Source organism: Apteryx mantelli, chromosome 26 (assembly GCF_036417845.1).
Source record: "Apteryx mantelli isolate bAptMan1 chromosome 26, bAptMan1.hap1, whole genome shotgun sequence".
Taxonomy (NCBI): domain Eukaryota; kingdom Metazoa; phylum Chordata; class Aves; order Apterygiformes; family Apterygidae; genus Apteryx; species Apteryx mantelli.
The window spans coordinates 2,422,798-2,438,272 of NC_090003.1; the positions used below are offsets into that span (position 1 = coordinate 2,422,798).

The 15,475-nt window shown below is 37.7% G+C and overlaps 1 long non-coding RNA gene across 1 annotated transcript; it reads right to left on the reverse strand.

Moving 5' to 3' along the window:
• Nucleotides 1–366: 366 nt before the first annotated feature.
• Nucleotides 367–14,521, reverse strand: LOC136994242 (uncharacterized). The gene is made up of 3 exons (XR_010886406.1): nt 14,471–14,521; nt 12,230–12,294; nt 367–625 (listed from the first exon to the last, which is right to left on the reverse strand). It is a non-coding gene; the product is annotated as an uncharacterized lncRNA (long non-coding RNA).
• Between the last annotated feature and the right edge of the window lie 954 nt (nt 14,522–15,475).

The following is a 15,475-nucleotide window of genomic DNA, read 5'->3' on the forward strand; positions in this document are numbered from 1 at the left end:
AAAAAGGGGACCAAGAATTCAGCCTCCTAATTTGCAAGCACAATTCCTGCAAACAGTCTTAAGGAAACCTAAAGGTCCCATATGAAATTCCAATACCATAAAAATAAACTGGAAGAAAAAGAAAAATATTTTTAGTACCAAGCTGTAAAATGAAAGAATCATAACCTTTCACTTACCTACTGTGATGATGTTTGCAGAGAGGAAATGACAACAGTTTTCACTATGGAGCGTGAGTTCTTCTTTTTGTGCCAAATCCCCTACTGTAGAGTTTGGAGAGGTCAGAGCCATCTCAAGCTTTCAGAGTGGCCTTGCAAGAGTGTGCGCTCCACGTCAAACAACAAAGTATTTCAGAACGTATATCTGCCGAAAGATTCAGTTCCAGTAATAAAATTATCTGAAACCACAGAAAGTGTCTTCTCTGGAATCCCACATTCAGGAGACTGTCCTGGCTTAGTCCTGCTGACACATATTGCATGCACTGAAGAATAAAAGTTCTAGGATCACTGTGGAGAAAGAATTATCACTGAGTTCAGTCTTGGTAGAATGGATATGATGGCCCTTCTCAGCAGCAAAATAGTTACAAGTACACAGTATATCTTCCCAGGATTTCCTGCACGCTGCAAACCTGGAGAAGACAACATTTTTAATAATGGAATTTGCATTAACTGTTTATTATATAAGATTTACCACAGCAACATAGCTAGTTGAATGGACTGACTTCAGCAGCTGCTTATACCCAGATAGCTCCCTGCATGAGAAGGCATTGACTCCTCTCTCTCTCTCTCACCTCAGTGCTTTCTATAATCATAGAATAATATGCTTTTGCCAGCAGCAACTTCTCCAGAAATCAACAAACTGCTTTTGCTGAGTTTAGCAGTTATTTCTAACTCAATCATTTTCCAGAATAATTGAAAGTATCAGCTATACTACCAAAAGACAGCTTTGAGAGCTATTTGCCATGATGCTGACTTGTTCATTCAGTTCTGTTTCTTACCTTTCCAATCTTTTTTCTTCTCTTGCATGCTTGTACCTCTTCATCACTGTCCGGCATCCTCCTTTCCTTTTTCTACCTATCTCTTTCTCTGCTGGCTGCAGCAAGACTCACCTTTCCAAAACTTGCAGATGGATACCTTCTTCAGAAAAAGGAGGTCAAAGGCTCACTTCAAAACAGCAATCATACAAGGCAGAAACCTGGGATCTTACCTTATGCTGGTTACTGTTTGAATCTATGGGAGTCTCCTTCAGTTTGTAATTACAAGTTGAGCTCTGAAATGCTGTCCTAACATGTTTTGTTGTGAAAGCACAGATCCAGTTTGACATTATTTTAAGAGAGAGAGGGCAATGAGGCATTACTATTAATTTAAAGGAAGTAGAAACAGAGGGAGGCTATAACCTTTGAAGCAAAAATGGCTAAAGAGATGCCCCTGTTACAACATCTGCCAGACTGAAGTTGTATTTCTCTTCTTGTCTGTGGTCCCTCACTCAATTTCTTTAGGAAGTTGTCTCCTCTTGAGGACTGGTTTTTCACCACTCCCCATTTGTTGCGAGTTGCCTGCTAACCTTCTGTTAGAGGGTTGAATAATGAGCAGCACTTAACAGTGCCAAAGCGCTCTTTCGGGTATATCAAGTCTGTAACTCTTTGTATATATTACTATGGCTTTACTGGCTGTTTTAACATCAGGGACAAAAGAAACCCTTGCAACATTCTACTTGTATCCAGACACCAATCTCTATACACGTCTTACAGCACAGATAAACAGAAAACATCACCATCAAGTTACCCCCTTCTCACTCCCAGCTAACTCTCAGAAACAGAATTTTCAGAGCTCTCTAGAATTCAAAGAAGATACTGAACAGTCAGTCAAAAAAAAAAAGAGAACTGTGTCTGCCTTTCAGTGTGAGAGCCAGAGTAGTTTCTGATATTTAAGTCTGATATTTTGTCTGATTTATTTTTCTAATATTTTGTGTTTCAACTGCAAGCGCACACATTTATACATACAAAAGTGAAAGATAATTTTAAACCATGTTTGTTTCCAGTTAATACATGTTCTCCAAACAATCATGTACCTTGCATACACTGTTCTCCTCCTTAAAAAAAAAAAAAAAAAAAAGAAAGAAAAAAGCCAGTTCTCCCTTTCTCTCTGTATCTATATGCTGCCTCTAAAATCCTATAGCTTAAACATAAGTGTCTTAGGAGTAAGACGGTCTTATTATCTCTCTTTAGAACACCTAGTCCAGGACTCACTGGAAAGGTTCCTGTGTGCAACTGAAACAAAACATGTTAAAAATATACATAACTTCAGCAAATGAATTGTGCTAGTTTTTACTCACAAATAAACAGCACTGTGGGAAGGTGAAAACAAACAGAAAACCCCTCACAGCCAGAAAAAAAAAAAGACTACACTGCACATGCCACTTAAATATTCGTGCATGTCAGTGACCAGAAGATACCAGCAAATACAATTGCTGAAACTCAGCATGCAACTACGCACACAGTTTACCAAGAGTCAGATTCCTCATCTGAAGGGAGAGCCTGGACTGCACCCAGTGTTGACCCTGCTTTGACCAGAAGGTTAAACTAGGCCTACCTCCTGACGTCCTCTCAGATCTGAATTATTCTACAAACTGAAGTTATCACTCGAAGCAGAAATGACATTGTGTATGATGCTCATGATGAGTATTAATGACCCTGTTACCACCAGGCCCTCACTGGGATTAAAATGCCAGGAGAAATAATTTTTGTAAATAGCTTCTGAAGGAATGGCAAAGAACCCCAAGTTAACAGACAACAGTTAATCAGACTCCTCTAACAGCATCACCTTATCCAGTAGTGATGTCGTTAAAGCATGTGAATGCTGTAACAGTAAAGCAGTTCTCACATTGAGTGAACAGCATATTAAGACTAAACCATTACATTTGCTGGGACTGCTATTCCTATACATTGTTTATACTTTGCATTTATGCAAACTTTTTGCTGAAGACAGTAAATATGCTGAGACAGTGCACAGCTGAGGAAAGGCCTTAACATATCATTCTGCGTCTCTATCCCCTAGTCTATCTCTATCCCCTCTCCCCTAGTTTCACCTCACACCTAGCTTTGGTTTTGGAAAATAATAGATTTCTGTGTCTACCTTTCCCATCCTACTCAATAAGCATCTTCAAAAGTTTCCCAGGCATGACAAAATATGTTACAGGAAGAAAGGTTGAATGAACGTGGGAAAGTAGTGAAGTAGCTACAGTAAGATAGATAAATGTTCATTTGTTCTGTCGACTTGTGTTCAGTGCACCTGCTCCAGATTTACAATGAGGGAGAAAAGAAAAAGACCCAAGAATTTTTTTTAGAACTTTAGGAGAGAACCAAAAACTCAGGTTAAATGGTATCTCAGGAGTTAAATCAACAGTGGACATATTGGAAGTGTCCACTGAAAAAGCCAAAACAGCATTTAACTGCATTTCTGAAGAATTTCTGGCATATTACTCCAATGCACCCTCTGGAATGAGTACTTCTACAGAGGACAGGAAAGGTCTCAGAGCAGGCAAGTTATATGGCTGCTTCAATTACTTGGGCAACTTCTCTTCCTAACCACAATTTTATATCCACTAGCCACAAAGCACCATTTCTGTGGTACATCTGTATTAAATGTTTAACCTTGAGATTAATCCAGGAAGCCACAACTCATAGGATGGATGAAACTACTTAATACTGAGTCAAAATCTGTCCATTTCTTTTTCAGAAAGCTGAACTGCTTGGCAGTTATTTTGCCAAACTATATCACCTCTTTGCTTTAGAGTTTGTTTGAGAGATCATTTCCTTTGCAGGAAGTGCAGTCACTGTGACTCACCGTACACCAAAGAACAGGTCCATCAGAGCGAGGAAGACTTAATGGCAGAGATGTTCATGCTGGTATAAACTGGCATCATTTCAGATGAGCAATGGAACTGTAATATTTTACATTAGATAAAGATGTGGCTCACTGAATATTTTATTGTCTTATTTTGAGACATGTCACATTCACATTCTTTAGTTTCACTTTCAGATCAGAAAAAATAGAGTATTGTGACTCAGCTGATTTCTAAATGTCTTCTGGTTTCATGCAAAGACGCTCTTTCTTCACTCAGTCCTACCTGTACAGTCTTCTTCTGCACAGGTCTTCACCAGAAGCTTATTGTCACTGCCCCCTAGGCCCCTGAATCCTAGGCAACCAACAGAAAAGCACACAATTCATCTTTAAAAAGTAAAGCAGTATGCAAATTGATGTCTCAAAACAAGATTTAGAGGCCAGACTTCCTATGAAGATAAATGAAAGAAGCTCTTTTGACTTTCCTGGTAAGTTTGCTTGTGAAGATTGCTTGTGAAGATTGTATGATTAAAATATCAGTGATACACTCTGAAAACGTTTCACCTCTGTTACACCAGCAAACAGTCTGGCTTCTGAGAACAGCACTGCTCATTAACAAAAGCCACAGAACAGCCGAGAGAGAGGAACCGTACCTAGTCAGACCACATGAACAAGATTTAAACTGACAGCTTATGTTAAGAGCCATATGTAAGTATTGTGCCATGTTCCATATTCCCTTACACAACAGGATATAAAACCTAGTAGCAGGATAGGTATCTCTTGGAGACAAAAAGCTATCCTATTACCAATCTTTTAGCCATTTTTATATCACTGCAGCATTTAAAGTTTAACCCCAAAAGACATGCAGAAAGGTACCAAACAGCATCCACTGGCATTAAGATATGCTCTGTTATCCTTGCAGAATAAATACATTAATACAATGGATTAAACATAAAAAAACCTAAGTCATCAGTTCAGTCTGAATAGTTTGATCAGGAAGCAGATGAATAGGGTAAAAGATCAAAATATGTTCTCAAATAGGAGAAAAATAAAGCATTAATATCTGAGATTTGGGATTTGCTATTAAACTCTACTACAGTTCACTAAGACATGCTGTTCATTTTAAAGAATGCAGCTTCATTCACAGGGCAATTCCATTTGAGATAACTTGCACGCCCAGGCAAGTTACTTCACATCCAAAGCAAAAAGAAAGAAGTCTGTTTCAGTACTATAGATCAAGGGGGTAAGCCTACACCTCAGGGCGTGATGCAGCATTCTTTTTCCCTAAGGACAGGGCATGCACAGAACAAACTCACATCAGATAGTGTTCTCTGGCAAACAAAAGAAAAAATAAATATATAAGGAGGAGCAGTGGGAAGGCAATCAAGAAAAAAGGACACTGGAACATCTTTTGGATAGCCTGATTCACTCATACCTAAAACAGTCATCCCACATAAAGGCAACACTTTTAACATTTGTCAGCTTTTTTCCCTTATTGCAATTAGAGCTGCATATTCTGTAGCAGAGCCCTGCATTTTTGCTGAATGATGTAACTGGATATTATTTACACAAATAAGGAGAGTTATTATTTAATCCCAAGAATATTTATTCCAGGTTTTTATTAACTACACTATGCAACTTCAGCATTTACTCTACAAAACTAAAATTAAAATTGCAGCACTTTCTATAAGATGATATGCAGGAGACTTATTTTTAATCTATTTTCCTATTAATCCAGAGCTGCCGAAAACCTTTCAGTTTCATAATCTTTACTTGTTGATAGCTATTTCCCAGATCTATCTGAAATTTGCAATGACATGGAAATACAGCACACAGCAGCTTCCTGCTTCCCAAGGAGTATCTACATTTGTAATTAAGAAGAGAGAGAGTGGGAAATTTGTATTAGAAGAGCAAAGGGAACTAATTAATTAGCAAGGATCTAAATCTCATCCACTAGCTTGGCTCAGAACTACTTCAAAACTACAAGTTTCATACTGTACAATGAAGGCCAAAATAGCCTCAGAGAAGAGAAAGATTTCCTTGTTAGTCTTTTAGGTTTCCAGTACAGGGACAGACAGGAAGTGACCACTGTAGGGAAGATTAAGCTGTTACTGCAATGGGAATTAGTGAGTTACATTAAAGAGGATAAACAGATTATGGGTTCCGATACCATTTGTATTCAAGGGACCTATAATACTGATAATATTCCTAAGTATGTTAGCAGTCTTGGCCACTCTCCAGAAGCCCAACAAAATTTTTTTTACAACTTCATCTAAGAAGAAAGGAGTTTAAGAATAGTGTGTCTGACCTTTAATCAAACCGTTTTAGTTCTGTACACCAGTTTACTGCTATACTGATCAATCTCTTAGATATTAAGGTATAATTTATTCTGCAGGAGGTAGAAAGGAGGTAGCAACATGTGTTCTCCTGTTGCAAGTCAGTGGTGGACATTCAGCTTTCTCCTGAGGGTGCTTAATAGGACCAGATACAAATGTTAAGCAAAGGAAGGAGGACAGGAAATAATAAAATGAATACATTTTATTACCTTATCATGAGGCAGAAAGGTAACAAATTATATATCATGAAGCATTTGCTAGTGAAGAGGAATGAGGATATTAATTAACCTAATCAGAAGCAAAGCTTTTATCCACCAGTCTTATTCCATCCATCTTTCAGCACATTTATTTACCATAATTTTCCACTACTTGTATCTTTATTGAGATAATAAATTCTACAGCAGAAACATACATATCTAACTTCCATTTGGAACAATCCAAAAGCCCAATCATGGCAAACAAAAATCTGTCAGATGCACAAAACAGATCCAGAGCATAGGTTTAATGATGCTGATACTGACTACATTTTCCCCAGCACAAAATGGCCATAATAGGGGAGGGTACATATATACTACAGGTGCTTTGATCTGTATTCTGTTTTCACTTTTCTAGTCTACTTTGGGAAACTGGAAAGGGGTAAAACTTTGCTGTGTTCAATGCAACTTAAAATTCAATAAGCAGGCTTCATATCACTAGAAAATATCAAACACGTACACAAACACTCAGAAAACTAGAGTTAATTATATGCAGCTTTGGGAGTAGAGCACATATTCCCATTCAGCAAAAGCTGCAAAGAGGAGGGCAATCTAGTAATTAAATTCTGCAAATGGAAATCAGGATTATTACCTTTAACTGTAACACAGCTCCCGCTTTATAACACTGTGCAAGTGCTCCACCACTCTGTACTACTTCTGAACATCTATTTTGTGGAAAGCTTTCAGGAGAATCAGAATTCAGTCATGACAAACTTCAAAACTAGGGATAATAGCAGGACACAGAAATACTAAAGTGACCTTCAGTGACAGGGAGAACAATGATGCACAGAAAGCATGGAATATCAATTCCAAGCACAGAAGAAAGAAGAGAGGCTTTGGAAGGATTGTGGGGTTTCAAATCCATTACAAGAGACACTCTCCAGCTCTCCTAACACTTTCATTGCTTTCAAGATTTCAGACCACAGATTTAAGTTAAGCGTAGATGCCCAACTTCCTCATCAATTTAATGTTGTGCACAGGCTCCTTCGAACAACTCAGGTGTAATCTATTTGCATTGTCATTAAGGCCAAATACTGCTGTTTGTTAAAATTAAAAAAGGATATGTATTTAAGCTCCTTCTATAACAAACACAATCTAGTTCAGGTGTTGAATTCTTATGATTTGCAATTCAAACTTCATTTCCAACAAATACTCCTGGAAAGGAGCTGATGATAGAATACTGCTCTGTGCTCGTTCTCCTAAAGTCATCTTCTCTAAAGACCATCTTTCAGACTTCTTTTGAAAACTCAGTAAGTCATCATGTTGGACGTAAGGCTGGACAAAGAGCTACATTAGGATTTTCACAGTTGGCAACATTTTCATTTACCATAATAAAGAACCCGAACAGAATCAAAAACATGTTCTCTTTTCAAGCTGGTTTTTCTTTGTACCATCCTACTATCAGACAGAAAATAAGCTGGTAAAAGTGACTGCTACATTCATAGACTGCGAGAAAAACATGGTCACACCTGGCAAACAGGAGTGAAGGCAGATTTTTTTCGTGCCAAACATCCAATTATCTAGCTAATGAATCTCCTTCCCCATTAGCAGGAAATGGTCTAGGACTCATTTGATCCATTCTCATTTTGTCCAATAGAGGGGAGTGACATACACAAACACTAATGAACTTGTCACAGGGTAGCAAGCTTTTGGACTAGTGGACTTCAGTACTTTATTATTCAATAAATAAGATTACCCCAATAACCTCCTATCTCATTCAGTAACTGTCTAAACTTTTAGGATGAGAAGATGTAGGATGGGACACTATAGACAGCAGGAGATAACAAAACTATTACCAGATTCAGCGCAAAAAGCGGTATCACAAGTTTCTGCATAAGGACTTTAGCAAACAACATCTGGAGGGGATGCGAACTGCAGTTTCTGCAGAACTTTTGATTTCTCCCAGGAATGTTAACATGTGAAACTCCATCACCTTACCACCCAATTTCTCTTTTAATTTCTGAGGTAGTCCAGAGCTCCATGACAGCTATGAAGATATCAGAAGATTCTCCAGGAGTCGTTCCTTAATTAAATGGAACCGAGTGAGGCTGTGACAAACGATAAAGAAATTCAGAGCCCGATCAGAACCAGAAACACAAAATTAATCTCTCCAGTTGTGTGCTAAATTTCTAATTCAAATGGGGTTCAAACCTCACTAAGCTTATATTTTCAGGTGCATGATAATGGGAAGCCACAGTTCTTAAAATAAGCATTAGAATCGCTTCAGACCTACCTCATGGTTGCTTGAAACCCAACCTCAGGTAGACCGAACTGTGAGCTCTTTAACAAATCAGATTCAAGGGCCTGCAGGCTAGTTTCAACCAATTAGAGGCTTAGCAACACAATACTGAGTTCTTACATAGCTCTTTTCCTCAATAGAGCCCAATGCACTTCACTCAAAAAATCTATTTTGTTGTGGCCATCTTGCATCTGGGGAAATGTTCATGATAACCCAGAACCTTATCCTACATTTTCCCATTTCATAAGTGAACACTTCTCAAAATTTTCATTCAGTTGTGAATCCTATTTGAAAACCACAGAATTTTGCAAGTGTGGACCGCAGCTCTAACTGTTCTTTTGGGAGCCAGTATGCCTCCTGCAGCACACCTCAAAAATACTGAAGCATTAGCCCTGCTTAGTTTGACATCTACACTCAAAATTTCTATTAATAATGCTTACAGACTCATATGCAGTCTACCACACAGCAATGTACAGAAAACCAGCAAGGAAAGACAGAGCTTTGTCTAAGCATGTGTAAAGATTTGTCACAGCCTGCAGTTTTGCAGGTACCTATCCAAAGACTTTACTGTGTACTATATGTGCTGAAGGCAAGCACCCCATCCCCAGAAAAAAAGGCAGATTACACAATGAATAAAAAGTTTGGAAATTCCCTATAGATTTAAGGTCTGGGTTCTAAGCAGTAACCTGAAAGGCCAGAACCTTGTAATGACTTGCAGCAAACACTGGGCTGAGATGTTCTACAAAGGGGCCGCATACACTATGCTTAGTTCAGGGGCCAATAAGAGAGAACAGCTGTCCTGGAAGCAGACTTGGCTCACTATGCATGTTATACATGCCTTTTCTTCAGTGTCATCTGATAATAAACACATGGTCTGTACCCACTACTAACTTCACACACGCCATTAAGAGACATACAGGAAATAATATGAGAGACATACAGGAAAGTTTGCTGTCATATAGTGAGGCCAATGGTTTCAACGGGAGCAGAGGTAAAATCACAAATAGGGCCCGGATAGTAGAATTAAGTCAAAGGAAATTCAGGCTAAACATTGGAAGAGATATTTCAATAGTAAGACCAGATTAATTTAAATCTATCTAGGGAAGCAATGGGTCACTTTATAGATAACAAATGCAGAACAGTCCCCTGCTGCATACATACCAACCCAAACTACTGAAGAAATAGGCTCATCCACCTGAGAAATCCTGTAACTAAAGACTATAGGGGAAAAAAAAACTGACAGGCAGATCTCCTTTTCACTTATTTCTGTATACAAATCCTTAATCGTCTATGCCATCAACACATCAACTTTTAACTCTAATATCTATCTTTCACTTCTTTGGTTAAGACCGCTCTCCTGAAAATATTTTCTGTTGCTTAAATACAATGAACATTTGCTCGCAGAAGTAGACTGTACATCCATTTCAATAAATTTGACCCAAAGACTGTATCATCAAATGGCAAAAGAGGTCACTACCAACTACACACAAAAGCTTTGCTGGATCTAAATTATAATGCTTTCTAACAAAGACAGGGTGAAAAAAAATCTGTTTACCTGGCATTATATAAACTTCATAAAATTTGAAGCTCAGTATATTTTTTACCTGATTTTTTTTTCCATCACTGGAATACAAATGAGTTTGAATCAGATGATCCTGTACTTTAAACAGAGGGTTCTCTACTTCCCCAAATAGCTATTTATTATGTCTAGCTTCACTATAGAAAGAACAAACTGTTCTCAGCTATAATGCTGCAAAATTATAGCATTACTGTGTAACAAGCTTCCATACTGCAATCATTTTCTTAAAAAAAAAAAAAAAAAAGAAAGAAAAAAGAAAAAAAAAAGATCTTTTTGAGAGGGAGAGGTAAACAATGCAATTAGAATTTACAGTGAGGTTTACGTGGTGAGGTGACTGTTGATAAACATATAGATGCTCAGGAAAAGCAGATGACTTCTGTTATAACAACCTCCTGAATCATTACAAGAATGGAACAACAGTGCTTTGTTTTACCTTTGGAAACAAAGTGCACAGGGGCAAAGTTCATCCTCTGTGTAGAACCAAAGCAAAAAGCCTGTGCCCCAATTAATTTCATCATTGAAACATAATTAATACTTATGCCGCGTAGGTCTTTTGGAGAGTGGACAGCATCTTACTGAAAGAAGTTAACAGACTGCTAGTGCACATCATGACTTCACTTCTTTCATTTATTTCCAGATACAGGCCACAGACAAAATGCACCAGCTTAATAAGAAAAACCCCAAAATGCAAAGATAGAACATTTTAAACAATCTAGTCAGGCAAATCTTTCTATTTTGAAAGATTTCAAAATTACAAAAAAAGGGGCACATTTCACATGTAAGCAAAGAGAAGCACTAAGGTTCCCATAAGCACATATACTTATTAAAATGCAATTAAACTGCATCATAATAATAGATGGTTTCATCCAACCTGACATTTTTATATAATGATACATGAAATGCTAATCATTATACACACAGGTGACTACCAGAGTCTTGTAGAGCTCACAGAACAAAACAGATACATGAAATGAAGGTGACAGAAACTAGAGCAACCAAAATTCAGCTTTTGTGTACTCCATCAGCTTTTCTCCCTGTAATAACCTGTTCTAAGAATCTTCCACGTGAAAGTAATTCACAGACATTTCACTATAGAATAGGCGAACTTGGTGAACAAGCCCTATATACTCCTGCTGCAGACCACCCTACCTTATACTAAAACCTTTCTTTTATATTCACACTGCACTGTCATACAGGACAAGATCATAAAGAATCAGACCTTAGAGTGTAATTTATCCAAACTACAAAACCTAATCTGATTTATTTTCTCCATTGTGTAAAGGAATACTGTTCCACTCAATTTAGGATTGCACAACATACACATAGGCATTAAAAAGCTGTTACCAAGACTAAGCAACAACCACAAGGTCCATCCTGCATCCCAAACATAAGTTGTTCTAAGTTCATAACAATACAATAAAGCATAAAATTTGCCCTGTGCTGTCCATTAATACACCATATGCACTAGTCCATATTACTGCATCTTTCTTAGACAGGGTATTTATAGGCCGATTAGATTAGAAGGCACAGTTCAAACCACAGAAAGATCTTTCAGGAAAAACAGAAAACAAATTCAGTTATCCAAAAAGCCTGCTTAGAAGAAATCAAATATCATTCATAAGGATCCATAAGGATTCAGGAGCCTTCCCATTCAACTGCCTCCACATTAATCAGTTGGATGTCTTCCTGGAGGATGACAAATGTATTGTAAATTCAGGTGATCCTTAGCAACTGAGAAATTCTACTGAAAGTCTCTTCAGCCTCATCCTATTTCCCACTCAGAAGTACTCATACAGTCATTTTCTTAGCTCCGGGTGAATTAACAGGACTAACAAAAACAAATTCCAGTGGCATTCACAAATAAGCAGCCACCTTTGAATTATATTTAGGAAATGAGTGCTTTGTACATTTTATTTTGAAACAAAGTAAATACTGCAGACAAAGAAATATAATTATTTTATATTAATCTGGAAGAAAAGTACCTTTGTGGTGCACCAAAACTGTGAATACAGAACTTAAGGAACCATACTCTCAATGCCTTTTATTCCTAGAAAAGATAAAAAAGATCCTTTTACAAAAGAATTTCAGTCTTTCACCTCTACAGCTCTTTACAATTTGTGGATGCTATCAATAAACTCTCACAGTGGGAAGGACTTCTGGCAGCAATATTTACTTAGATGCTCTCTCAGATTCTTTAGGATGAGTATGGAGTAGTCTTTAATTCAGCATTGTCTACAGAAATGATGAATGTCACATGAGAAGAAAACAGAAGCCTTTTCAGATAACAGAAAAAGAATTTGGCCATGAGTTTTTATTATGTTTTCAAAACCAGAACAAAAATAAACCAAAAGCAAGGGATGACTGAAAATTGTGCAGTGGTCTGTAGAACATGAATTTAATAGGTTTGACACAAGTTTACATGCAAGACATTCCATTAAAAAGTCACATTTACTTACCAATGACAAAACATGAATTAATTAAAAACTCCATGTAGTCTGCAGTCCTAGAAAACTTGTGGTCCCATAAGGTGAAAATCTCCATGAGTTGCAAGAACAAGCAGGAAAAATTAACCTTTGAGGACTAACTTTATGATTAGACACACTAATAAAATTGTCAGATTAAAATTCTCCTGGCTTTAGACAGGAAGCCACACCATAGGCAGGTGATCAGAATCACAGATTCTTTAGGCTAAAAGACTAAAATATGATGCATTATAGGAACTAATCTTCCCAACATAATCATTGAATTTAAGAATTGGCAACCCGCTTTGTAAATGCGCTTTGGATCTGGTAAAATATTTAGCTTATTAAATAAAATACAAAAACCCACATGTAACTGGGCTGCAATCTCAAATGTATCTATATGTGGTCATGGTCTATACAGATAACCCCAGGGGCCCAGAAACACAACCTAGAAGTAGTAGCCCATCTAACAAAGAGCTCAGAACTGAGTCAGTGTTTACTCATCTGTTCTTCATGCACCAGTACTGAGGTCATTACAGTGCAGTTTTAGTGAGGATGCAGTAACTACGATTCTGCGCAATCTTCCCTGCATTTAGATAACAAGTACATTTCCTCAATAGTCACCGATTTTCTCTCGTAACACATTAAATTCCTGTCCTTCATCTGAACTAAACAGCTTCTTCATCCCTAATCTTACTAGACAAAAAAGAATTTTCCCCAGCTAAAGTTTTCTTCCTCAGTAAGAACAGGAAATCTGTTTTAATATACAAAACTTTGACCACTGTCTTTTGAACAACAATAATTAACTAACTTAACTTTGACCTAGATTCTGAAGATGGCATAAATCTCCAACCCAAAACTTCCAAGAGACTGCAGCAAATCTTACTCTACGTCTAACTACTTTATTTTTTAGCAGTTGAACCTACATCTACCATGGAACAAAACATGACTCTAGAACTTATCGCCCCCAGTACTTTGGCTATGTCAAGATCTACATCTAAGCTCTGGAGCCTGCGGCATTTAAAGCATAGGCAGCACAGGTTGGCTATCCCTGTCATTTGCCGTATCTCTGGAATCCTAACCCACATTTTTATGCCAGGAAAGAACTGAAAATTCCTTTTCCACAGCCCAAAACAACAAAAACAAACAAATAACGCATACACTTTCAAAGGGTCATGCCTGCCTTTCCTTCCAAGTCAAGACTTACCAACTGTTCAGTCACAGAATCAGCCAGGTTATTTTACTTATTTTTAACTGGTACTTTATTTAAATATCTTATGTTTATTTTAAAGTAAACTTCTCTTATTCAAGACAATTTTGGTTTTGGCTAACAATTTACCTGCAAAAGCTCAATGCTCAGGTTATTTCAGAATGTGGTAGACTTGTGTTGAAGAAAGCAGTTGTCCAGTTAGAAAAAAGTCTAAACTGTTATATCACAAATGTGGTTCTTTTGATCCCTACAAGCTCAGAGAATCTAAAAACCAAGGGCTTACAGGATTCCAAGGTGGTACGTGTTTTCCTGAACAAGAAACAGCATGACCAAAATAAAATAAGCAGTAGATATTATGCTCTTTCCATTCTCTCTTCCTTAGAAAAGAGAGAAGCAGAAGTAGCAGCAAATTCTGTTGCAATCATAAAGCTATATATATTCCTGTGCTAGCACATTATAAAATTTATTCCTAACTTCTAAGAGTGAGCAAAAGTGTTAAATGCACACCAGAAAGATTCCAGAAAGGGAAGGCAGCAAATAAAAACACACACCTTTGTTTCTTCTTTCTGGACACTGCAGTCGATCCGTCCTAGCTTCTTTGCACGCACATCGGGAGCTTCGTGAGCATGACAAAAAAAGGGGGGGGGGTGCAAAATCTGACGGTGAAGGCTCCTCCCCTGCAATTTACATGTTAATGGCTCTCAGCTCACTGATCACAAAGCAACTCTTACAATCCTTGTTCAAACAGTTCAGCTCCAGGGTAACAAGTTCAAAGTGGGAGGAGGCAAAGGGAATCAGAGGGTGGTAACAGTCTTGGGCAGACGTTGAGTTCCTTTTATATAAGCAGAACCTGTTCTTCAGGTTGGAAACTGAAACATCTGTTTATTGCCCTGTTTGAAAGTTGCACTCCAAACTTATTCCATACTAACAAGTCTGTAGAGGTAAAACCATATTTAATAATGCATAGACAAGCAAAATGTGGGAGGGAAAGTTAATCATTACCGTGAGCTGAGTTTGTTTTACATTTTGGACTTCCTTATGTTAATACCAGTGAAGCAACTCCCTTATCAGGCCTGTTATAAGCAAGAGTAGAGAAGAATGCAAAGGCAGTGAAGTCTTCACAGAAATTTCCATCCTGCAAAACCTTAAGTCAAATACAGCTGCTAAATTTTAAGAGAGATGGCAATTTTCTGCAATTGCAGATATCAGTCAGGATACAAAGGAGAAGAAAGGTAAATTTTTCTTGCATTTCACAGTAAAACAACTAATATCAGTCTGTTCTTGCTGTATGTGACAGATGGAACAATTAGTCATATACATCCCTGGGCGTTTTACCTTTTCACTTCAGTATCAGCTGAGCCATCACACTGATAAAAGGATTCATAGTGGGCCATACTGTGATCTGCTGCTATTCCTAACAGAATCATTCTTAGGATACAGTGTATCCAAGAAGCTTCCATCAGGTTAGTAGGCAGTGTTTGAAATACGCTAGAATCTCAGGTCCTTTCAGCTTTACAGACTTAACTGCTCAGTATTCTGCTAGGAGAAAGTGTTGT